This window comes from Hemicordylus capensis, chromosome 2 (genome assembly GCF_027244095.1).
Source record: "Hemicordylus capensis ecotype Gifberg chromosome 2, rHemCap1.1.pri, whole genome shotgun sequence".
Taxonomy (NCBI): Eukaryota; Metazoa; Chordata; class Lepidosauria; order Squamata; family Cordylidae; genus Hemicordylus; species Hemicordylus capensis.
Window position 1 is genome coordinate 626,046 of NC_069658.1, and position 10,732 is coordinate 636,777.

A 10,732-nucleotide genomic window follows, 5' to 3' on the forward strand; every position below is an offset into this window, starting at 1 on the left:
AACCAATTCTCTGGCCATGTAGACACCAGTATTATTACGTGTTGCATTTTAATACCACCTTTCTGCCTTGACCAAGGCACCCAACGTGGTTTTAAATATTAAAAACGTCACACAAGATTTATCAAGCACGGTTGTTGTCTCAGGCTGTTGATGGTCTTTTTCTGACCAGGTAAAAACTTAACAGATGCCTCACTCCCATACCGTCCTATAAACTCAGTTTCCTGTATCATCAAAGGAAAAAACACTATTTGTTTTTAATGACAGACATAGAAAGTGCCCCACAGGAGCTGCCATTTCTGCCCCTCTAGGACGTACCAAGGAAAGATGCATTGCTAAAAATGGAATTCACAGCTGCAGGGTTGTGCTGCTCTCTGCTGCAGGGACGGTTCTTTAAAAGATCAGAACTAAGTGCCTATAAATGGCTATGATGTTATAAGAGAGAAAGAACTTCTTTCTCTCCACTCTCTCTGCTCCATGCATACTTTTATACACCTCATGGAGGAACAGCTTACTGGTCCCACCTTGGAGACACCATGTGCGGTGGAATTACCGCTCTCACCAGCCCTGGGATATCTGTTCTTTACCTCTGCCACCAAGGAGACTTTTCTTCTCGGTGGCTGTGTCTACTAAAACAGCCCTTTAACCGCAGTAATACAAACGAACAAACAATCAAACACCTCAGAGTGGAAAGGCTTTAGGCGTGGGGTGGAGACAAGCTTCTAATCTTTAAATGCAACAAGAAAGTTTACTTTGTAAAAAACTGGTCAGTTGAAAACATTAGCTTTATGGTTTCTTTACACAGATAAGCTTAGAAAAAACAAACAGTTACCATTAGAGCATAAAGGGAAGAAATAAAAGGTTATGGAAAAACACATCGAACTAACCTATCTGAACGGGTCCTTAGCCCCAGCAGAGGGTCTCCACTCCCTATAAGTCATTTCAGTTTTGGCTACAGCCTCTGAGCCAGAACCGATTTCTTCTTCTTCTTCTTCTTCTGAATCTCAGCTCTGTCTTGCACAGCCTGATTTCCAAACTGAACTCTAACTCTCTCCTAAAGCAGCCTCCTATACACACACAATCTTTCTCTAACCATTTTTAAAACAACCCAATCAGCACAACTTAAGTTCCCTCCATTTTACAAAATGCAACCAATTAAACCAAAGCTCCCTTTCCCTCCAAAATTAATTCAGTACCAGTGACGGAGCGGGACTGCCGGTGGCCTGTGTGCGATGGTGTGCCACGGCGGCCCCGCTGACCCCGCCCCCGCGCCTGACATCAGAGGCGGAGGCGTGGTCTGGAGGGATGGGACTAGTGTAGTTTAACTGCCGGAGGGGCTGCCCGGCCCCTTCAGGAACTAGTTAGGCTGGCCCTAACTCAAGCAAAATTCAGCTAAAGATGATGCAATGTACTGAACAGGGGCAGAGCCACCATTGGGCCAACGGGTTCAAAGAACCTGGGCCGCTGACCAATCGGGCCGCATCTTACGGCCCCGACATGCCCCTCGTGTCTGGCATCAGATGCGGGGATGCTAGTTTAGCTCCCGAGCAGGGGCTAAGGCTGGCACTGCCACGTTTGCAGCGCCATCCAGCAAAGGCAGGGAAGAGTCGCTCCTTGCTGAGAACTGCGAACGTGGCAGTGCCAGCCTTAGTTTAGCTCCCGAAGGGGCTGCACAGCCCCCGCTCGGGAGCTAAACTAGCATCCCCGCATCTGACGCCAGACGCGGGGGGCATGTTGGGGCTGTGAGATGCAGCCTCTGATTGGTCAGCGGCCCGGGTTCTTTGAACCCATTGGCCCAATGGTGGCTCTGCCCTGTTCAGTACATTGCATCATCTTTAGCTGAATCTTGCTTGAGCAGAAGCCATGAACATTTGACCTTGCCAGCTTGTCCCTGCTAACTGGGCAAAGAGGCATCTTTGAACGTGGTGATTCTCTTTATTTAGCAGAGGGAGAATTACTGGCCCTCTCCACCCCCAGCACAGGACCTCCAGTGACTGTTGCTGGTGTCTCTCTTATGTTTCTTTTTAGAATGTGAGCCCTTTGGGGACAGGGAGCCATCTTATTTGTTTGTTATTTCTCTGTGTAAACTGCCTTGAGCCATTTTTTGGAAGGGCGGTATAGAAATAGAATTTGTTGTTGTTGTTGTTATTAATTTTCCAACACAGAGAAATTTGCACATACAATCCTATTTACAGAAAGAAGAGTTTGACAAATATTAATGCAATAATTACAGGGCTAATATAGAACAAGAATTGGTTTAGGCCTCATTCCTTCACACACCTCTATCACATTTCTCCATACTTGCCTCTTTTCCCAACTACTGTAGCCTTGTCTCCTAAGGAAGGTGCTCCAGGCCCCTGGTCATTTTGAGTGCCCCCTCCTGCACCTTTTCCACTTCTACAATGTCCTTCTTAAGATACAGGGACCAGAATTGTAAGCAGTACTCCAAATGTGGCTGCACCACAGATCAGTATAAGGGCATTATAATATTACCATTTTAATTTTCAATTAGCATTTTGACTTTCAGTGAGTTGTCTAACACAATCCAAGCTCTGGGTAGCAAAGCTCCCCTGGTCTGAGCGTTGTCTTCTCAAGAGCTTCCTCCAAACTGGTCCTCCTCAGGAATGTGGCCCCTCCCACAGGCTATGTGACTCACCTGTGGCTAATCCCCACCCACTGTGTCTCTAGGCACAAATGAAACTGCCCTGTCAAAATTAACAAATCAGGGTCCAGGGCATTATTTTATCCCTGTGGAACCAATTCAAGCCAGTTTGGGCAGCCTTAAGCACCTCTATTGGTCAGTGTGCCCAAAGACTGGAGCCTAGCTATAATTATACCCCTTTTTAGAAGGGAAATAGGGCTGGCCCATTGAACTATAGGGTCGTAATCAGGCCAATCAGGGTCATAAGTATAATAGGGCAAGGGGAGACAGTTGTCTGGGGGCCCACTGCCTTGGGGGGCCCCTCAGAGGCAAGTCACATGACTTTCTCCCCCAGCCACGCACCCGCCCGGGCTTCCTTCCGTTGTATTCATCCTCCGAAACTGATGTGAGTGTTAAGACCTGGAGCTACCAGAACAGCATCTCTTTCTCTAGTACCATTCAATGACTTGCATTGTCCACAACTTTACTTCATGAGTTGAGCTTCAGTGGGGGTGGGGGTGGGGCATTTGAAAATCTTGTCTCTGGGCCCACTACAATCTTGCTATGCCCCTGAGGCCAATCAGCCTTTTAAGCATAATAAGTAAACTGTATGCTGGGCATTTGTACTGGAAAACTGAGCTAGATGGATCAAGATAATATTATAGTAGATGAGCAAGCAGGTTTTAGAGTGGGCTGGACTACATTGGATCAGGGGCTCAGTTTGCAACATCTGGTGAAAACGTGTGCAGGCCGATCGGCGGCAACTTCTTCTTCTCAAAAAAAGTTATGAGAACACTCATCTTAGGGAAGATTGTGATTTGCAGGGTCATCTAAGTAGCCTTATAACGATTTCAAAAGGGGTGTGGCAGGGATGTATATTGGCCCCACTATTTAATTGTTATATGAATCCTATAATTCCATCCTCCAAAATTAAGTGACAGGCATCTAGCCACACCTCTCTGTGCTGATGAGGCAGGACTCCTGTCCCTGGCGGTGGCGGCGGCAATGAGAAGGATGTTAACGCTCTTTAGTGGCAGATGGCAGAGAAGAGTTTCTGCAGACAAACGATCCAAAGATGAAGGCTGCAGTCTTCACAAGGAGGATCAGGCCCACTCTGCATGAATGGCTGATAGGTGGAGCTGACATTGAGCAGGAAATGTCTTGTAAATATCTAAAAAGCTACTGGTAGTTGGAGTGAACAAATCAAATATGTGCAAGAGAATGAAGAGAGATCTGCAAATGCCATTCTTAGATTTTATGGCACTGGGGGTGGGGGTGGGGTGTCATTATGCTACCTCAGCCATTGAAGCATTTGAAGTTAAAGTGCTTCAAAGTGCCAGTTGTTATATGGTCCATAATTATGTATTTCCATTCTCTGGAAGCGATACAAAGTTTCTTAGATCAATTTTGGCTGTTTCAGGGTGTGTACCAAATACCATCTTGTGGTTACAGGTGCGGTTGCTGAGAGTTGAAACCCAAGCATGGCTTCACTGTATATCTTCAATTTTTGGTTAAAATTAATTTTTCCTGACAGGATTAGTTCCCTTGACATTAAGGGATGTCTTCACCTCTGATTGGTTAGGAGCAGCGACTAAAAAACTGAAGGCATGTGGATTTTCTGGGGAGTACCTTTTTTCATTAGGTTATGATAATGCAAAATGATTGCTGATCCAGCATGTCGGAGATATGGAATGCCAAGAGGATTTGAGCATTAGAACTGAAGATATACCAGCTATTTATTTATTTTATTTAACAAGGCCAAAATTGAGGAGAGTGCTAACAAAGGCGATGAGGTTCTACTCTCCGCTGTACCGCATGGCAGACACCAGAACATCCCATGATAGCAGGATGCCCCCCCCCCCGACCCACTGAGGGGACCCCCCTCCAGTTACAGGGTGACTGAAGGACTCACTCCCCATAAGAGACTGGTCCTCCAGGCTGGCCATGCCTGCTGCCACCGCCACCTACTCTCCTTTCGGGTAGGGTCCTCCCTCCCTCTCACCTTGGGCAGCCAGACCACCCGCCATCCAACGGGAATCAATACATTACTCTCACAGGACAGGCGCCACTGGTGACCCCTTGGCTCCAGGGCTCGATGACGTGATGCTAAGGAACTTCCCTCCCCTTTCCCACAGAGGATTTCAAACGATGGCAAAGAAGAAAGAGTGTTTCATTCTCTGAAGTACTTGATGGCTGAGAAAAACATAAGGGTTAGTAACAGGAAAAACAAACGGGTTTGTAGGATTCACAGCACACTGAAACAACCTAACACAATGAGGCTATTCACACAAGTGTGCAAAACCCGGCGAAGGGAGCCCAGCCCAGTTTTGCACACTTGTGTGAACCACCGGGATCATGGCCGATCCCAGCGGCTACACAGCGGCAAACCCACCCCAGTAGCCCCCTGCCTCAATGGGGTTCAGGGAGCGAGCGTGCCCTTGGCCTTGTTTTTTAAATCATGTGTCTGCCGCAGCTGCTTGCAGCTGTGGCGGGCACACTGGGGGGGAGGGAGAGGGGATCCCAGGAATGCACCATGCACTCATGCAGTGCATTTGGGGGGCTCCGGGGTGGGGGGGTGGGGGCGCCATGGACACCCGGCCAGGCAAAGGGTAGGTGAGCTGCCGCTTGTCTGGGCGGGTGATCCGCCTGCCCAGGGACCTCCTGGAGGTCATCTGCAGGGAGGAGAAGCTCAACCCTCCTTCCCCGCAGACAGCCCCGAAGCTCTTCTCACGGATTGTGGGAAGAGCTTCAGTGTCCATCGAAGAACTTTCCCTGCCACAGTTTTCCTTGGGCGGCATTTCTTTCTACTCTAAGGTACTTCATTTACGGTGGCTTTTTCTTCAGCTTTTTCAGTCCAAGCCTCCCACAGAGGACCTGGGAGAGGGGGTGTGATTTCAGCCTAAATATCAATGTACTCTGTGGATATGTTTTTTATTTATAGGTAGCTAAGTAGACAAGCTGTTGAATATTATGTGTGAGTGCTGACTTGCAGGTTATTGCAACTGGATACTTGGTCACAATATTTAAGAAAGTATGGTTAAGGGTATTTAAGAGAACGTCTGCTTCACTATGAGCCCCACCACCCAATGAGGTCATCTGGAAAGGTCCGTCTGCAATTGCCACTGGCTCGTCTGGTGGCTACTCAGGGATGGGCTTTCTCTGCTGCCACCCGAGACTCTAGAATGCGCTCCCTGCTGAGAAAAGAGCCTCTGCATCTCTGACAGCTTCTTAAAAGTCTCTAAACAACACCCAAGCATTTTAACTAGAACTGTAGTCTTAAATTGTTTTACTGTTTTGTCTTGCTATTTTTGTTTTGAGCCACCCAGAGACATAAGCGTGGGGTGGAGTACAAATTTAATAAATAAAGAAGGTGGTATATATTCTAATGTAGTTGATGTGTGTATAATGCTGGTCGCTGACCGTCAGGGATTGAATTGAGGGCCAAAAGGGTGTAATAGCAACCGAACTGCCTTTGGATAAAATATAAATAAAATAAAAAAAGTACAACCTCAGGCAAAAAGCAGCAGAAAAGTGCACTCAGGGATGGAAGTGAGGGGTGTGTGCGCTGGAGCATCCTTTTCGGGCGACCTCCCCTCTGCCACATGTGTCGCCACCTACGCAGATCAGTCCTCCTTACAGGTTGCACTGGGCTGTGTGTCCACACACCTTTCCCTCCTTGGGCAAGTTAGAATCAATGTCCTATGGAAAAAAGACTGGGGGGAGTTTCACAGATTTCCAAGCAGATGTTATGTGATGTGCAGGATGACATCTGACCCCCACTGCAAAAATTGGCCCAAAGAATCAGCAGTCAAGAGAACGTAGGACCCTGCAACAGCTGACAGGAAGGACTGCTGGAGTCGCCCTGGATCCCCCACCCCACCCCAGCCGGGTACGCCTCTCCTGAGCAAGCAGTATGAGTGTGGGGCGGGGGGAGGTGCAAAGGGAAGGGGATGGGTGGGGCGAGGCTCTTGCTTCACGGACTGGCAAGAGCTGAGAGTCTGGGCAGCTTCAGGGGAGCAGGCAGGAGGTCGGGCTGCAAGGGGGTGGGGTGGGGGGATGTCTCCCTCACCCTCTCAGAGCGTGGGATGGAGTTTCCTTTCCACCAAGAGGCCTGTTGTTGAAGTTCTGTTCCTGTCTCCCCCTCACAGCTGGGGGTGGAGGAAAGGTGGGTGGATGGTTTGCCCAAGCACTACCCTTTCGACATTGTCCCATGTGCTCACTCGTGCGGATGGAGTTGTAGCAGGATGCATGGAAGATGGTGTGTGTTCCATGCAGGATGTATGGGACACACACACACACACACACACACACACACACACACACACACACACCCAAAAGGGGGGGGTTGAGGCTAGTCAGCCCTTGTCTGTGTACAACTTCCTCCCTTAAGTGAGTTTTGGTGCCACCGCCACCCAGCCTTCTGGACTGGGGCCTCCCCAACCACAGTCAGGACCTCCCACGCTCACAAGGGGTGGCCCAGTGTGTGAACACAGAATGTTTCCCCTTTAGCCCAAAAGGGGTGACCTCAAAAACAAACAAACAAAAACACACCCCAGAGCCTTTTCAGTAGCAAAATGGCTTGAACGGTCTCCTGGCCCAGAGCACTTCTTAGCACAAGCCCAAGTGATGGTAGAAGAAGTCTAATTTGTTAAGTAAAAATTTAAGGGACCATTTTCAAGCAATGCAAAATATAAAAGCAAATGTTCAAGAGCAAAATCACATTACCTTCCTCTAATGCATTGATGTGAAGAGGCCAGGAGGCTGATGGTCTTTGGGACAAAGGATGGAGGCACAAACCTGCTGGAGATGAACTTCCAGTGCATCGACCTTTTGCACCAACTGTCCTAATGACCACAAGGGGCATTGGGAGTAGAGACAGTGAGTCAGGGTCTCCCGATCTGTCCCTACTCTATGACCCCTGAACTGACTCTGCAGTACTTGCTGGGCTGAGTCACAATCCTTCCTTTCCTCCTAGAGAGCAGATGGAAACATCTCTCTCTCTCCTTACCTATCCACTATGTAGTCCTTTAGATTAGAGATAGGTCTTTCCTATCTAAGTGTATTTAACCAATAAATATTTAGTGTTTAGTCACACAAGGATCTCCATGTGTTTTCTTTAAATAGCTGCAATATCCAAACCATCCTCTGCTGCCTACTCTGTAACTGGAGTGTGTGCTCATTCCTTGGTGCTCTGCTGTTTTACCTATTGTGGGTAAAAATCAACAACCTCTAACAAAACAATACCTTTCAGCATGACTGGAAGGAACTCTGCACCCTCCTCAGAGCATGCAGTCTGGACTCCAGGAAGAGTCTTTCAAGGAAGCCCATGGGGAAGAGCCATGAACCAAGTCAGGACAAAAACTTACCCCAAAAGCATGGGCTCTCTCTGGCCTTGATAAGGGACATCAAAAGGACAAAGCTGTCACACTCCTGATCACCACCCAGCATCAGACATGGGAGTTTGGACAGATGAGTGTTCATTAAAATTGCATCCCTCTCTCTATGCAGCCCTCCGGGGTTAACTGCTCTGCTGCACTTGAAGGCACAAGCGCTGGAGCCATTCCTCTCTGGGCCTGTCCTAGAGAAACCCAAAGCATGTGCTCACCTTCCTGCCCTGATCTGCATGATGGCCCTGAGGGCCTTTTGTGGGTTCCTTGACACAGGGAAACGCACCCAGGGTGATGCATGAGACATGTCCGTAAGCAGGCAGGCTGGTGCCTGATGGTTAGACCGGCTTGGACTGGAGGTTCAGAGTCAAAATGTCCACACTGGCGTTTGGGTCGACCAGAAGCTGGTCCTTCTCCACACACCTTATGTCTCCCAAAACACGGAAGCTGAGTTGCAAATCTGCACGTCGCTTAGAGTGGAGAAACCAATGCCTGGACAGCACTGAAAGCTCCCGGACTGGAAGCACCAAAGGCCTCCTGATGGCCAGCAGAGCCCCACCTGGGGTGCACAGGCCCGGAGCCGGCCACCTCACTCCTCCCAGGGATGCTGCAGGTGGAGCCTGCGGCTGATGGGCTGTCCTGCGGGAGGAGAGCCATGCGCCCAGCTCAGCTCACGGGGGAGCACAAGGAGGCCAAGGGCAGGCGAGGCCCAGGCTTCCCCTCCTGCCCTGGGGAGATGCTGGGCGGTGCCGGGAGTCCTGCTGGGCCTGAATGAGCGCAGACTCCCACTCCCCGCTGGGTGGCTGTGCAGGGAGTGCTGGGCGCCTCCAGGGCTGACCCCAGGCGCTCCTGAGAAAGGCTCTTGCCGACTCTGCCCAGCTGGGGCCACCCCCTTCCTTCCTGCAGAGCAGCAGAGCAAGGCTCCCAGCAGCTGGGGTGCTTTCTCTTCCCACCCCGCCCGCAGCAGGGGAAGCAGGAGAAGCAGGAGGCAGGAGGCAGGGCTTTCCTTCCCCTTCCCCTGCCCCGGACCATATGACGTGGCTTCCGGCCTGCCTGCTGCCTGCCTGGGCTCTCTCTTTCTGGAAGGCGACTCTCAGGAGGCGGCGACAGGGCAGGATCCACCCTTGCCCGGCTTCTCTCCCCTTCCTCCAGCGGTGGGAAGACGTTCAAACAAAGGCAGGCAGCTTCCTTTACTGACTAGGCAGAGGGAGAAGCAGGCAGGCAGGGTGGAGGGGCTGGCCCAGCGCTGGGGAAAGGACACCTTGAGGGGGGCCTGCAATGGCCTGATCCCTTGCGGGGGGTGGGGGGGCGAGGAGGGAGGATGGTTTGCACTGCAGGGTGAGTGCCGATGCACCCACTTCGGCAGAGGCGTAACTAGGGAAAGCAGCGCCCGGGGCAAGCACTGAAATGGTGCCCCCCGCCCCCCAACATACTGCATTATACTTAGGTTTTTCCTCACAAGCGCCCACCGCTGCCAAGCCAGGCCACTGACTGGCCGCCAGGCGCCAGCAAAGCAATGGGGGGGCGCGGGTGGCGCTGAAGGGACCGCTCGTGGGGGAGGGGGCGCCGACGCGCTCCCTTAACTGCTGCAGCGCTGCTGCACTGAGCAGGAAACATTTGTATTAACAAATTTTTTAAAAAAAATTAACAAAATTTTTTTGTCATGGCGGCACCCCCCACGTGACCAGAAAAGATGGCGCCCGGGGCACGTGCCCCCCCTGCCCCCCCTATAGTTACGCCTCTGCACTTCGGCTCACTGGGGGGGGGTAGAGAAAAACTGTGGCATTGCATGGAACTGAGGTGATAAATTTGGGGCTGGGCTGATAAATCCATAAGGCCACGTGAGGGCCAGGAGGGCGGCCTTGTGGCTGGCTGTTTCCTGACCATGTCTGTGGCCTTGGCCCTCCCCAGCTGAACGCTCTTGGGGCCGGAGCGTGAGAACAGAGGCGTCATCAAGGCTGGGGAAGAGGAAGTGAGGCTGTTACCGGAAATCTGTGGACTTCATCGCTATTTGTGGTCCAGATGAGGCAAATGTCTATAAGTGGCTCCCAGTATGCAAAACCAGCCTTGTAAGCAAATCCATCAGTTACGTGAAATAAGGCAGCATCAGCAGAAATCCCGACACGCCTAACTGGCCATCTGAAATTCAGAGCTGGATGGGGCCACGTGGTTGACTTCGGGAGGGCAGGAAAAAGGAATGCTGGGGACCAATGGTGTCTTTGGGCTGGAGGCTTCTGTGATGCCGCAGTGACCTGTCATGATGATGATGGAGGAGGGAGGAGGACGAGGAGGCGGCACTGATGGGAAAAGTGGTCTAAAAGGCTGAGCCTTGGGACATTCGGAGTCACCATCTTCCTTCTGGGCCTCTACAGGAGGCACGTGGAGTTGGGTACTGGTGGTGCCCTAAGACAGCAAGGGCAGGTTGTCTGTTGTCTGAATGAAGCTGTAGCTTTTCTCCCCCTGGGATGTGGTGAGCATGTTAATACGCGTTTGTCTTCCTATGGTACGTTCGGGGTCTGTCTGTCCTTCCTTTGGCCAATCAGGCAAAGGGACTGGGAGGACCCCACAGCGCCCAGAGCTCCCCTGCTGCGCTCACGGCCACACCTCAGTGGGTGCGTGAGACACCTCGCCAGCGGGGCCGAGGCTTTCACTTCTGCCCTGGGGAGACGGTGGGCGGTGCCGGCAGTCCTGGGCTATGCCTGGCTGG